The 14,136-nt window shown below is 41.5% G+C and overlaps 1 protein-coding gene across 4 annotated transcripts in view; it reads right to left on the reverse strand.

The window, feature by feature from the left end:
- PATJ (PATJ crumbs cell polarity complex component) overlaps positions 1-12,527 on the reverse strand; it is a 382,417-nt gene extending 369,890 nt beyond the window's left edge. For 2 of the 4 annotated variants that reach the window (XM_025288590.3, XM_025288587.3), the window contains exon 1: positions 12,055-12,524. The gene's annotated coding sequence lies outside the window, so the exon portion shown is untranslated. Of the gene's footprint in view, positions 1-12,054 lie in introns of all 4 variants that reach the window. The other 2 variants (XM_025288586.3, XM_044944904.2) reach the window with 2 other exon arrangements.
- Positions 12,528-14,136: the final 1,609 nt, after the last annotated feature.

Consider the following 14,136-nt stretch of genomic DNA (forward strand, 5'->3'; position numbering starts at 1 on the left):
AGAATCAAACAACACATTAAAAAGATCATACATCATGACCAAGTCGGCTTTATCCCAGGCATGCAAGATTCTTCAATATCCACAAATCAATCAATGTAATACACCACATTAACAAATTGAAAAATAAAAGCCATATGATTATCTCAATAGATGCAGGGAAAGCCTTTGACAAAATTCAACATCCATTTATGATAAAAACTCTCCAGAAAGCAGGAATAGAAGGAACATACCTCAACATAAAAAAGCTATATATGACAAACCCACAGAAAACATTATCCTCAATGGTGAAAAACTGAAAGCATTTCCCCTAAAGTCAGGAACAAGACAAGGGTGCCCACTTTCACCACTACTATTCAACATAGTTTTGGAAGTTTTGGCCACAGCAATCAGAGCAGAAAAAGAAATAAAAGGAATCCAAATTGGAACAGAAGAAGTAAAACTGTCGGTTTGCAGATGATATGATCCTCTACACAGAAAACCCTAAAGACTCCACCAGAAAATTACTAGAGCTAATCAATGAATATAGTAAAGTTGCAGGATATAAAATCAACACAAAGAAATCCCTTGCATTCCTATATACTAATAATGAGAAAATAGAGAAATTAAGGAAATAATTCTATTCACCATTGCAACAAAAAGAATAAAATACTTAGGAATATATCTACCTAAAGAAACAAAAGACCTATATATAGAAAACTATAAAACACTGGTGAAAGAAATGGAAGAGGAGACTAATAGACAGAGAAATATACTGTGTTCATGGGTCGGAAGAATCAATATAGTGAAAATGAGTATACTACTCAAAGCAATCTATAGATTCAGTGCAATCCCTATCAAGCTACCAAAGGTATTTTTCACACAGCTAGAACAAATAATTTCACAATTTGTATGGAAATACAAAAAACCTCGAATAGCCAAAGCAATCTTGAGAAAGAAGAATGGAACTGGAGGAATCAACCTGCCTGACTTCAGGCTCTATTACAAAGCCACAGTCATTAAGACAGTATGGTACTGGCACAAAGACAGAAATATAGATCAATGGAACAAAATAGAAAGCCCAGAGATAAATCCACGCACCTATGGACACCTTATCTTTGACAAAGGAGGCAAGAATATACAATGGAGAAAAGACAATCTCTTTAACAAGTGGTGCTGGGAAAACTGGTCAACCACTTGTAAAAGAATGAAACTAGAACACTTTCTAACACCATACACAAAAATAAACTCAAAATGGATTAAAGATCTAAACATAAGACCAGAAACTATAAAACTCCTAGAGGAGAACATAGGCAAAACACTCTCCGACATAAATCACAGCAGGATCTTCTATGAGCCACCTTCCAGAATACTGGAAGTAAAAGCAAAAATAAACAAATAGTTTATTTGTTTATTTTTACTAGTTTATTATACTTGTTTATATATTATACTTGTTTATTATAATTTACTAGTTAAAATTAAAAGCTTCTGCACAACAAAGGAAACTAGAAACAAGGTGAAAAGACAACCTTCAGAATGGGAGAAAACAATAGCAAATGAAGCAACTGACAAAGAATTAACCTCAAAAATATACAAGCAACTCCTACAGCTCAATTCCAGAAAAATGAAAGACCCAATTAAAAAATGGGCCAAAGAACTAAACAGATATTTCTCCAAAGAAGACATACAGATGGCTAATAAACACATGAAAAGATGCTCAACATCACTCATTATCAGAGAAATGTAAATCAAAACTACAATAAGGTACCATTTCACGCCAGTCAGAATGGCTGCTATTCAAAAGTCTACAAGCAATAAATGCTGGAGAGGGTGTGGAGAAAAGGGAACCCTCTTACACTGTTGGTGGGAATGCAAACTAGTACAGCCACTATGGAGAACAGTGTGGAGATTCCTTAAAAAACTGGAAATAGAACTGCCTTATGACCCAGCAATCCCACTGCTGGGCATACACACCGAGGAAACCAGAATTGAAAGAAACACGTGTACCCCAATGTTCATCATAGCATTGTTTATGATAGCCAGGACATGGAAGCAACCTAGATGTCCATCAGCAGACGAATGGATAAGAAAGTTGTGGTACATATACACAATGGAGTATTACTCAGCCATCAAAAAGAATACATTTGAATCAGTTCTAATGAGGTGGTTGAAACTGGAGCCTATTATACAGAGTGAAGTAAGCCAGAAATAAAAACACCAATACAGTATAATAACACATATATATGGAATTTAGAAAGATTGTAACAATAACCCTGTATGCGAGACAGCAAAAGAGACACAGATGTATAGAACAGTCTTTTGGACTCTGTGGGAGAGGGTGAGGATGGGATGATTTGGGAGAATGGCATTGAAACATGTATATTATCATATGTGAAATGAATCGCCAGTCTAGGTTCAATGCATGATACAGGATGCTCGGGGCTGGTGCACTGGGATGACCCAGAGGGGTGGGATGGGGAAGGAGGTGGGAGGGGGTTCAGGATGGGGAACACATGTACACCCGTGGTGGATTCATGTCAATGTATGACAAAACCAATACAATATTGTAAAGTAAAAAAAAAAAAACAAAAAACAGCAGAGACATTACTTTACCAACAAAGGTCCATCTAGTCAAAGCTATGGTTTTTCCAGTTGTCATGTATGGATTTGAGAGGTGGACTATAAAGAAAGCTGAGCACAGAAGAATTGATGCTTTGGGACTGTGGTGTTGGAGAAGACTCTTGAGAGTCCCTTGGACTGCAAGGAGATCCAGTCAATCCTAAAGGAAATCAGTCCTGAATATTCATTGGAAGGACTGATGCTGAAGCTGAAACTCCAATACTTTGGTCACCTGATGCAAAGAACTGACTCATTGGAAAAGACCCTGATGCTGGGAAAGACTGAAGGTGGGAGGAGAAGCAGACAACAGAGGGTGAGATGGTTGGATGGTATCACCAATGTAATGGTCATGAGTTTGAGTAGGCTCCGGGAGTTGGTGACGGACAGGGAAGCCTGGTGTGCTGCAGTCCACAGGATTGCAAAGAGTCGGACATGACTGAGCAACTGAACTGAACTGGACCATGTGCTCAGAGAAATCATAAAAGCAGAGTGACTTCCCTGCCCATGGAAGTTTGGGAATGCTGGAATGAGAACACACCAGAGACCTCTCTCAGAAAAAGAATGGAGTATAAAAGCAGAGTGGCCATTTGTCCTCATTTGCCTAAAATAGTCTCAGATTACTCAGCATCTTTATTAATAGCAGTCCATTTCATTCTCAGAAGGGTTCCAGTTTGAATGACATACAGGGTGCCCTGAGTTAAGGACTTCTTAAATTTTAATAAGCCTCAGGATCACCCTGAGGGATTGCTAAAACACAAATTGTAGGATCCACTCCTAGTGTTTCTGATCCTGTATGTCTAAGCCAAGTTCTGAGAATCTGCATATCTAACAAAGTTCCCCTGTAATCCTAGTGCAGCTAGTCTAGAGACCACAATCAGAGAATTACCACATACAGGTATAAAAGTGCATGGCTCTCAGTGAGACTAGTAACTAGCTCTAAATGAACTACTATAGGTCTCTAAAGGCAGCAGAAAGGGCGAAAAAGTAATTCAGACCAGTGTTACTACACGTGTAGACCGTGGATTGATGCTTCACCCACAGAGATAAGCACCAAAACTGATACTTATTTAGAAACCATGGAATGTGGCAGTCATGTAGGTCTATTGAATTTAGTAATAAAAAGCACAACTTACATTGTGTTTATTTTTCTAATTTCCTTTTTCTAACAATTCATTTTTCTAATAATTTCATAAAAATGTCAGTCCTTGAAAGACTAAGGGAGGGGAAACCTAATCTTCCATCACTGAGTTTGAGAAGCACTGGTTCAGACAGACTATTTTGAGAGGGTCCTTGTAAATAATGCTAAGTAGACTACTCTTTATCCTGTGAGCAGCAGGAAGCAATCAAAGGCTTTTAAGTAGGGAAATATTGAGTCCAGATTTCTATTTAAAAAGGTAATTCTGGTAACAAGATAGATTAGTGGTCTTTAAACTTTTTGAAACACACATTCCCATCAGTTAAAAATATGTTGACCACTCCCCTTACCATCATTACAAACATATATTACTATATTTACATATTATATGTGTTTTAAAATATACATAAAATAAAAGCATCATGAAAGTAAGGAAAAAATAAAAAGCAAAATTTTATTGTCCTTTTTTACTCTCTCAAAAGATCTTCCTGCATATTCTGAAAAGCATGGTGGTCAATATCTTTGAGTAAGGATTCAGGTTAGAACCTGGTTAGCCATCCAATCCTATGACTCATATTTATTAAAAGCTCAACTATGTCCACAGAACATACCTGGATAATTACCACAACTTCATGATGTTATGTAATATCTAGGGAAGGGCACTAGGGCTTTCAGAGTATATGAGGTCAGCAGGAAGAAATGCAATAACTGTATAACTGACCATCCAGGAAGTAGCATGTACACTAAACGGAACCCATGTTTCATTCATTTTATGGTCATAGGAAATCTTTGGCCAAAGAATTTTGACCTATTTGGCCTGGCAGAGAAACTGACAGGGTTTACAGCAAGGAATTTCAAGTTTGTATAGGCATTGTAAAGCTGAGTGTACCTTGTGGTAGACAGGCTACCTACAATGGGTCAGAGGCCAGGCTTTAAAATGCCACAGAGTGCTGCTTTCCTCAGAGCTGCACAGACTCCAGAGAACCAGTAGTCTATTATGTTTAACAGCTTCCACTGCATCATTGATCAAGAGAGTTTGTGCCATGAATTTTTCATGTCTGGTTCACTGTGGGATTTGATTGAAGGAAATTATTATAATATTGTGGCTTTTCAAAAATAACCATGCCCTTAGCCATTACCAATTAATGCAATATTTGAGAAAAACTGCTGCAGAGTTAGAAATTTAATTTGATTTAAATTTCTAGGTGGAGGGAACTTATTGAAAAGATTTATTAACTGCCTTAGTTCAAGAATGTAGGCCAATTAAGGACCCTGAGAAACATACTCTGCAGATTCCCAGTAGCACACAAGACTGTAACTACCTAAGACATCTATGCTTCTTTCTTAAATTGAGCAAGATATCTCATGTCTTGAAAATCTGGTTTAACAAGACATCTTATAATTTACCTTAGAAAACTGAAAGAAAAGATCACTGGCAACCATTATAGGGAAGCGCAGGTAGTCAGCCTGTTACTACAGGTGTGAATTGGGCATATCACAGTTAGACTGCATGTTACTCTTCAATGGCAGAGCTCAAGGAAACTGGGGACTCTGAACAATCTAAACGCTATTAACTACAGATGAAGTCATGATTTCAGAAATTATTCAAAAATTGGAATACATGAGCAACTTTAAATTTCTATTGCTCCCTTAGCAGAGCAAAGCTCAACTTGTGTCTAGTTGCCATGGCCATTTCTTCAAAGCTCAGCATTTATGAGGTATTGATTAAATGGAAAACAAACTCTCCTTTTCAGGGAGTAACAATGGCTCTTCATTCAAACTACAGATAAACACATCTGCTGTCATCCTAATGTAGAGTCGAGACAGGTCTCCTAGCCTGCATCCCTATCAAACAGCAAAGCATCTTCTAAACTCCTTAGATGTTTAAAAAAAATAAATAAATAGTGTATTTTTGGCTGCCATCAAAACACCATACTCCTGGAATTTTGGAAACAGATATATATAAATTCTAAAATGAGCCTGATACTTCAGGGCCATGTGCCTAAGCCACAGGCAATGTTCAAGTCCACCTAATGTTGGACATTTAGGAGGACATGTTGAAGTCAAAGCTGAAAGATTCCATGTTAAACTCAGAATCAGAACTGAAAATTAAGTCAGTTTATCAGAATAATTCAATTAGATAAATACTAACTTTTCTCATTAAACAATTCATAGTTAACCAAAGCATATCAGTTTCTGCCTATAACTTGTCCACTGTGTACAAAGTTAAACTGTTTTATTATGTGCTCTTTTTTCCTGTTGGTAGCAGTTTTTTCTCCAATGATCAGCAAAAAAAAATAATGAACTGGGTGATTTTCACTTACGGATCTCTGATGTGTAGCCAGTCACTCTCTGAAAGAACCAGGCGTTCACACTCCTTGTTAATGGCTAGTTTCCACCTCAAATATTCTGTTTAGTTCTTCCACATTGCAGACTGTATGCCCTTAACCTCTCAGAAATAGAGTCATGCCACTTTTGGGATGCTTGTGATACTCAAAACAATCTGAACAAATTGTGAAATAGGCCAAACTATTCCCTGGTGGCTCAGAGTGTATCCACCTGCAACGTGGGAGACCTGGGTTCGACCCCTTGGTTCAGAAGATCTCCTGGAGGAGGGCATGGCAACCCACTCCAGTATTCTTGCCTGGAGACTCCCCATGTCCAGAGGATCCTGGCCGGCTACAGTCCATGGGGTCAAAAAGAGTAGGACACAACTGAGTGACTAAGCACTTGCTTTAGACACCTTTCCCACTAATGTTCACCCTTCTCTTGACCTTTTCCCAGAATCCATTTCATCTGGCATTAAATCATGTAACCAGTTTTTGGGTGCCTACTATGTACACTGCAGGATCATTCTGTTATAACATCTCATTTATCTCAACAATGTATCATCTTTTTGCAAATGTAGAAAAGATCTTATAATTTCAAAAACTAAGGGGGAAAGCACTTTGAAATGGTAATGACAGGAAGACTGCAACTGCCACTGAGTGGAATTAATTTCACTTTGTGGGGAGGGAAGGTCAACTGCTAAAGACTTTTTCAGCAACTAACTACTTTAAAAATGAAAGTCAGAGATTTCAAATTTTCAATAGGGAGGGAATGAAAGTTTGTAAACTTGACCATCAACATCTACTTACTTCATCTTCCTCTCCTACCACACTCCATCCTGGAACTTCATTTCAAGTTCCAGAAAATAATACAGTGAGGGACTGCCCTTCCCATTGCAGAAGCCTTACCCAGGCTGTTATCAACGTCATGCCTATCAATTAAGGGCTAAAGTTAAATGAAAACAGGTCTGTCTGTCCATGAAATGCTGCACACCTGGGCTTCAAAGCTATCTACTAACCAGACACGTGCACAGCATCAAAGCAAAGGGCAACACTGGTTTGGTTTGTTCTTTTAAGACTAAGATCAATATTAGAGAATGCTCATTTCACAGAGATTTTACTAACTTCATTTAACCACAAGGCAGCTTCACAAATGCATGCAATCAATATAAAGACAATTCAAATCTGAAATTCTTAAAACACAAACTACCTTTGTTTACAATATTATTGGGTGGCAGAGTTTTAAACTATACAAATGGCAATTATACTATATGTTTATCCTTCAGCTTTATTTAATTTTACATTTTTAAGATTTTACATTTTAAGATTTAGTCATGATGATATACAAACTCCTTTTCATTCACTGTAACTACATGATTAGTAGGAATTCATGATTCATTCACCTAATCTGTTGAGCATTCCCTACTGGTCACTAACACAAACAAGGGATTAGAACTAAATATCTCTTTCGATAACCAACTTTTTTCCAGGTGATTCAATAATCAATTCCCAAAATACAGGAGAATCTATAGTTTACAAGCTTTGAAATCATAGAGACCTGGGTTGCATTCCTGGAACCAGCTCTGTGTTCTTGTGGCCAATTGCTTAAATTTTCCTATATTTTAGCTTCCTTGTTTATAAAATAATTAATAAAAGTATTAAATATTTATAGTTGGATGGACTAAATAAGAGATTATAAAGCAGCCTGAATGCAGTGAACATTCAACAAATGGTGGCTATCTGGTGGCTCAGCAGTAAAGAATTCGCCTGCAATGCAGGAGACACCCAGGTATCTTCCTGGGTCGGGAAGATACCCTGGAGGGCCTGACAACCCACTACAGTATTCTTGCCTAGAGAGTCTCATATACAGAGGAGCCTGGCAGGCTACAGTCCACAGGTTCACAAAAAGTCAGACCGAAGCAACTGAGCACACACTATTATTATTAACATCTCTTTTCAATCAAAATTATCTAAGCTATTTGGGGGCTTCAAAAAAACAAGTAATTGTTTTAGCCGCAATTTTTCTTCTGTAGTCAGTAGCAGTTGTTTATCAAAAAACTAAACAACAAAAATTTTCACCAATGCAATGAATACAAGGGAGGCGGGAGTGGGGAGGCCTAAATTTGGGAGTTTAAAAAAATCAATTTATAAATCAAAATGTAAGGGTTTCAGTAAACCAAACCCTCTTAAGAATAAACATATATTGAATCCTAACCCCCTGCTATTCAATAGAAATATAGTGTGAGCCACATAATGTAATTTGAAATTTTTCTAGTAGCCACATGTTAAGCAAAAAGAAACAAGTAAAATTAATTTAAATAACATATTTAATTATCCTTTTGTTGTCATTTAGTTGCTAAGTCATGTCTGACTCTTTGCAACTTCATGGACTGTAGCCTGCCAGGCTCCTCTGTCCATGGGATTTCCCAGGCAAGAATACTGGAGTGGGTTGCCATTTCCTTCTCCAGGGGATTTTAATTATCCAAATATATATAAATTATCATTTAAATATGTAAATAATGTTAAAACTAAGGTATTTAGGTTTTTACATTGTCTTCAAAATTTGATGTCTATTTATACTTACAGTCTATTTATATATTTCAACCCCAACTAGCCCTATTTCAAGTGCTTAGTCACAAAAGCAAGCGGTTAACCATGCTGTCAGGGCAGTTTTAACCTAGGCTTTTTCAGAAAGATCTCTGTATAGTGTTTATAGTAAAAACTTTCATCAGCTAATACAGCCTCGACACCTTTTATCAAAGTAACTGTCAGAATGAGGGAGCATCCCTCGTGGCTCAGCAGTAAAGAATCCGCCTGCAATGCGGGAGATGGGGGTTCAATCCCTGGGTTGGGAAGATCCCCCGGAAGAAAGAATGGCAACCCATTCCAGCATTCTTGCCAGGAAAATCCCACGGACAGAGGAGCCTGGCGGGCTTCAGTCCACTGGGTGGCAAAGGGTTGGACATGACCAAAGCACTGAGCAGAGCAGTTCAGAATGAAACCACTTTAAAACTAGAGTTCCTCCCAATAAAAACAACAAACTCCTTCATTCTATCAGAATTCAACATCTCAGTGGATGAGCAAAAAGCAGGAGAAGAATGTTTTACAGTTTACAAGACACATTCTTGAACATTATTTTATTTCAACCTCCCCAAACTCAGTGTGGTAGATTATTTACAAATGGGAAAACAGGGGTAGAATCAAGTGACTTGTCAAGAGTTATATGGTAGGTGGACTTAATTCACTGTCTACAAACTGTGCAGGCTACACAGTTGTGCAAATGCAAAAACTAAGCAGTCCTTTTTCATTTTTTTCTCTCCATTAGCATCAGAACCTAGACTAATGCTTTTTAAAAAGGCATCCAAATCTACTCAGAAACATCTGAATTGGGCGGGGGCGGGGAGGGGGGGTTGCGGCAAACAGCAATGGTCAAGCGATCTCAAAAATTAAGGTGGAGAGATCAGCCCTGGGATTTCCTTGGAGGGAATGATGCTGAAGCTGAAACTCCAGTACTTTGGCCACCTCATGCGAAGAGTTGACTCATTGGAAAAGACTCTGATGCTGGGAGGGATTGGGGGCAGGAGGAGAAGGGGACGACAGAGGATGAGATGGCTGGATAGCATCACTGACTCGATGGACGTGAGTCTGAGTGAACTCCGGGAGTTGGTGATGGACAGGGAGGCCTGGCGTACTGCGATTCATGGGGTCGCGAAGAGGTGGACATGACTGAGCGACTGAACTGAACTGAGACCTGTTTCTCCCCACTCCAGTACTCTTGCCTGGAAAATCCCAGGGACGGAGGAGCCTGGTGGCCTGCAGTCCATGGGGTCGCTAAGAGTAGGACACAACTGAGTGACTTCATTTTCACTTTTCACTTTCATGTATTGGAGAAGGAAATCGCAACCCACTCCAGGGTTCTTGCCTGGAGAATCCCAGGGACCGGGGAGCCTGGTGGGCTGCCATCTATGGGGTTGCAAAGAGTTAGATATGACTGAAGCGACTTAGCAGCAGCAGCAGACCTGTTTCTCAAAAAGTTTATTCTACTACCAAGGTGAGCAAAATCTTGAGTAAACAAATTAAACCCACTTTAGTTTCCCCAACCTAATGTATTTTTGTTAAAGTTTAACAAAGCAGAGATAGACTGCTTGGTTGTTTAGTTTAATTATTAAGTGCTCTTAAAAACAAATGCAATTACAAGGATTACTGAATGCTGAGCCACTGTCTAAGAATCACAAGGTTCTAAAAGGTAAATTCATCATGGGAAAATACACAGATTTTTCTTTTAAAGAATACTCACTGAAAGGCAAGATACCATAATGTTATCAGTGGTTACTTTCAATGGTAGGTGTGTTTGTGTGTGCTTTTAGTTCCTTTCCTGAAAATTATCTCCATTTTTTCTACAATGACTACATTAACTTTATAGTTATAAACTATGAACTATAAGGGGATTCCCTTGTGGCTCAGCTGGTAAAGAATCCACCTGCAATGCAAGAGACCTGGGTTCAATCCTTGGGTTGGGAAGATCCCCTGGATAAGGGAAAGACTGCCCAGGATTCTGGCCTGGACATGAGAGTGACTTTCACTTTCACTTTCATAGTTATAAAAACTATTAATACATGACCAGAACTTATTAAAGCACCTTTAAACACAAATGAGGGCTTAATATAATTTATTTCCAACTTTAAACACAGCCATTATTCTGATATACCAAGCTCACCTTATGCAACCCTTAATAGGATCTCAATTAGAGAAGGGCAAATTTCTTTAGAATACAATTTATAAATTCTATATGTAAAGAACCATCCAGTTCTGTTACTTATTAATTTTCTTATTATTTTAAATTTTAAACAATCCTTATGAAGATCATTTGGGGCCTAGAAACAAATTCACTATGGCTAAAAGTCGCTACCTCGCCTAACTTTTTCAGATGCTGCAAAACGAACCGATTTGAGTTTTTACCTCCACTCCTCCCTAGCTTTACCTTTCAAAAGCTTTGAGCAAATAAATTGACAGACCAGTAGGATCTTAGACTGCCTACAAGTGGTATTAACATACTCGGTGTAACAGACGTCTTTATTTTCTAGGTCTCCAGAAGTCTTCTCAGCTCTTTTAAGAAACATTTGTTTATTGCACACCTACCAATGGCCAGACTGTGAAAGCAGCTGAGAAGGTCCTTAAAGGCCACCCTCTGAATCGCGCAGACAAACCAGTAAACAACTAATTCAAATCCAAAGTGATAAGAGCCATCTGGAGATATGACAAACTGCCAAGACAACACTTCAGGGGGAGATTAATTCGGACTGCTAGGTGTCCCTAGAGGGTTGAGATACTTGTAGGAGGTAGGGGGAAAGAATGTGAAAATGCTTCCCTGAGCTTTACTTAGAGCAGGAATCCTGCGATTTCCCCAAAGGCTGGAGGCAGAGCGCTCTCCGCCTGGTCCTCCCCATCTAAAGAGTGAAGCTAGCAGAGCCTAGGCCTGACCGTCGGCCTGGGAACTCGGCTACGTGACCACCAGCAACCAGATGGGGACCTGGGCACCCCGTCCTCCGGGACCTCGAGCAGGCCACCACCTGTTCACTCCTTTCACCGTCACCAGTTGGGGCGACTCTGCCCAGCTCTGGGGGCGAAGCGCAGACACCCATCTGGGTGCAAAATTTGATCCCGGCCTCTCCCGGTACAGACCAGGGCCGAGATTTGAGGGCCGCCAGGGCGGGGCGCGGCGGCTGCGCGGCCCGCGGCCTCCGGCGAGCCCGGCACCGAGGGCCGGGGATCACGGTGGGGTCCCAGTGCCCCACGCAGGAGGACGGCACCCCGTGCCCTCCGCGGTCTTGGCCGGGCGCCCAGGGTCTCCCGTGCCCACTCTTCCCGGACGACTGACGGAAAGCGCGCCGGGACGGGGGAGGAGGCTCCGGACGCGGGGAGAGCGGCCCCGTCCGGTTCGAGGCGCGGGGTCCCCGCGGCGCAGCGCGCGCCTGCCCGGCTGGCCCCCCGCTTTACCTGATCGGGCGGAGGCGCCGGTGGGAGCCCGGAGCTGGCGGGCGGGCAGGTTCGGCGTCAGCCCTCCCTCACCTGGGCGGAAGTGAGAAGCCCAGGGCGACCGCGCCTCACCTGGCAGGCCCTCCCCTCTCTCCTACCCTCCGCGGCCGGGGCGGGGCGCCGAGGTGGCGCGGGAGCAGGGGGGAGGGCGAGTTTGGGGCTGCCGGAGGCCGACTGCTGGGGTAGCGCCGGGGCGGTGGGCTTCTCTACTTTCAGCAGGTGAAGTTCTACTGGGCGAGGGAGTGCTAAGCAGCCAGAAAAAGGTGGGATCTGGGGGCCAAGAGGGTAGACGAAAAGCCAAGTGGTGGGGAGATCTGGTTGGACCGGTGTGGGAGGGCTGGGCTGAGAGAAGACCTGAAATCGAGGAAACTAAAGAAGGACACTGATGAAAGGATTTGGTCGAATCTGCCAATGGCACCCACTCCAGTCCTCTTGCCTGGAAAATCCCAGGGACGGAGGAGCCTGGACGGCTACAGTCCATGGGGTCGCGAAGAGTCGGACAAGACTGAGCGACTCACTTTCACTTTTCACTTTCATGCATTGGAGAAGGAAATGGCAACCCACTCCAGGGTTCTTGCCTGGAGAATCCCAGGGACGGGGGAGCCTGGTGGGCTGCCGTCTATGGGGCAGCAAGGAGTCGGACACTACTGAAGCGACTTGGCAGCAGCAGCAGTGTGGTCCCTTTCTGTACCTCTCCTTTCCCGTTCTGTCATCTCTCCTTAGCGTCTTCATCTGTTGACTCAACGTAAAATTCTAAGTATAACTGAGGTTATTTTTTTCTCATTTAGTTGAGGAAAGAAACCAGTGTAGCAGTATTTGCCTGCGATATGCTGAGCGCTAGCTTGTACATTACCTCATTGGCCCTGTGAAAAAACTGACGAAGAAACTGTGCTGCTGCTGCTAAGTCACTTCAGTTGTGTCCGACTCTGTGTGACCCCATAGACGGCAGCCCACCATGCTTCCCCGTCCCTGGGATTCTCCAGGCAAGAACACGAGTGGGTTGCCATTTCCTTCTCCAACAGAAATTGTGCACCTATAGGTTAAGTAGTTTACCCAAAATTTGGGACCCAGATTGGATCTTCTGACTCGAAGTCAGTGTTTATTTCCCTATATGCTTTTAAGGTTTTTATTCTTGATACTATAACTTGACTTGAAGAAATACTATGTAAAATCTAAAAGGGCTTTATTCCACTCTCTCTAATGTAACTAACTAGAATTTTGATTCTTCAGGTATTTGTTCATTAAATAAATCTAGTATTTGTTAAGCAGTGTGATTGACTGTATGTTAACTACGGGGACACCTCTCCTCAAGGAAGATAAAAGACCACTGCAATTGTAAGAACAGCCTTTACAAGATCATACGCTTGACACTTCATAGTGTTACCATTAGTTTTTTTTTTATTGTTTGTTTGTTTGTTTAGAAAAATATCACTTGTCAGGCCTGGTAAAAAGATACACAATTTCAGCATGGCCTCTGCCTCTTAAAAAACAAATTACTTTTTTTTAAAAATATAATTTCTTTACAATGTTGGTTTCCTTTCTGATGTGCAACAAAGTGAATCAGCTGTTCTGTATATATACATTCCCTCCTTCATGAGCCTGCTTCCCACCCCAGCCCCATCCCACCCCTCTAGGTCATCACAGAGCACCCAGCTGAGTTCCCTGTGCTATGCAGCAGCTCTCCACTAGCTATCTATTTTACACATGATAGTTTATATATATATCAATGCTGCATGTCTGTGTGCATGCAGCTGAAGTTGGATACAACCCCATGGTATAGCCCACCAGGCTCCTCTGTCCATGGGATTCTCCAGGCAAGAATACTGGCGTGGGTTGCCGTGCCCTCCTCCAGGAGATTTTTCTGACCCAGGGATCAAACCCGTGTCTCTCATGTCTCCTGCATTGGCAAGTGGGTTCTTTGCCACCAGTGCCACCTGGAATATCCCATATATCAATGCTACTCTCTCAGCTTGCCCCATCCTCTCCTTCCCCAACTGTGTCCACAAGTCCATTCTCTACATCTGCATCTCTATTCCTGCCCTG

Source organism: Bubalus bubalis, chromosome 6, assembly GCF_019923935.1.
Source record: "Bubalus bubalis isolate 160015118507 breed Murrah chromosome 6, NDDB_SH_1, whole genome shotgun sequence".
Taxonomy (NCBI): Eukaryota; Metazoa; Chordata; class Mammalia; order Artiodactyla; family Bovidae; genus Bubalus; species Bubalus bubalis.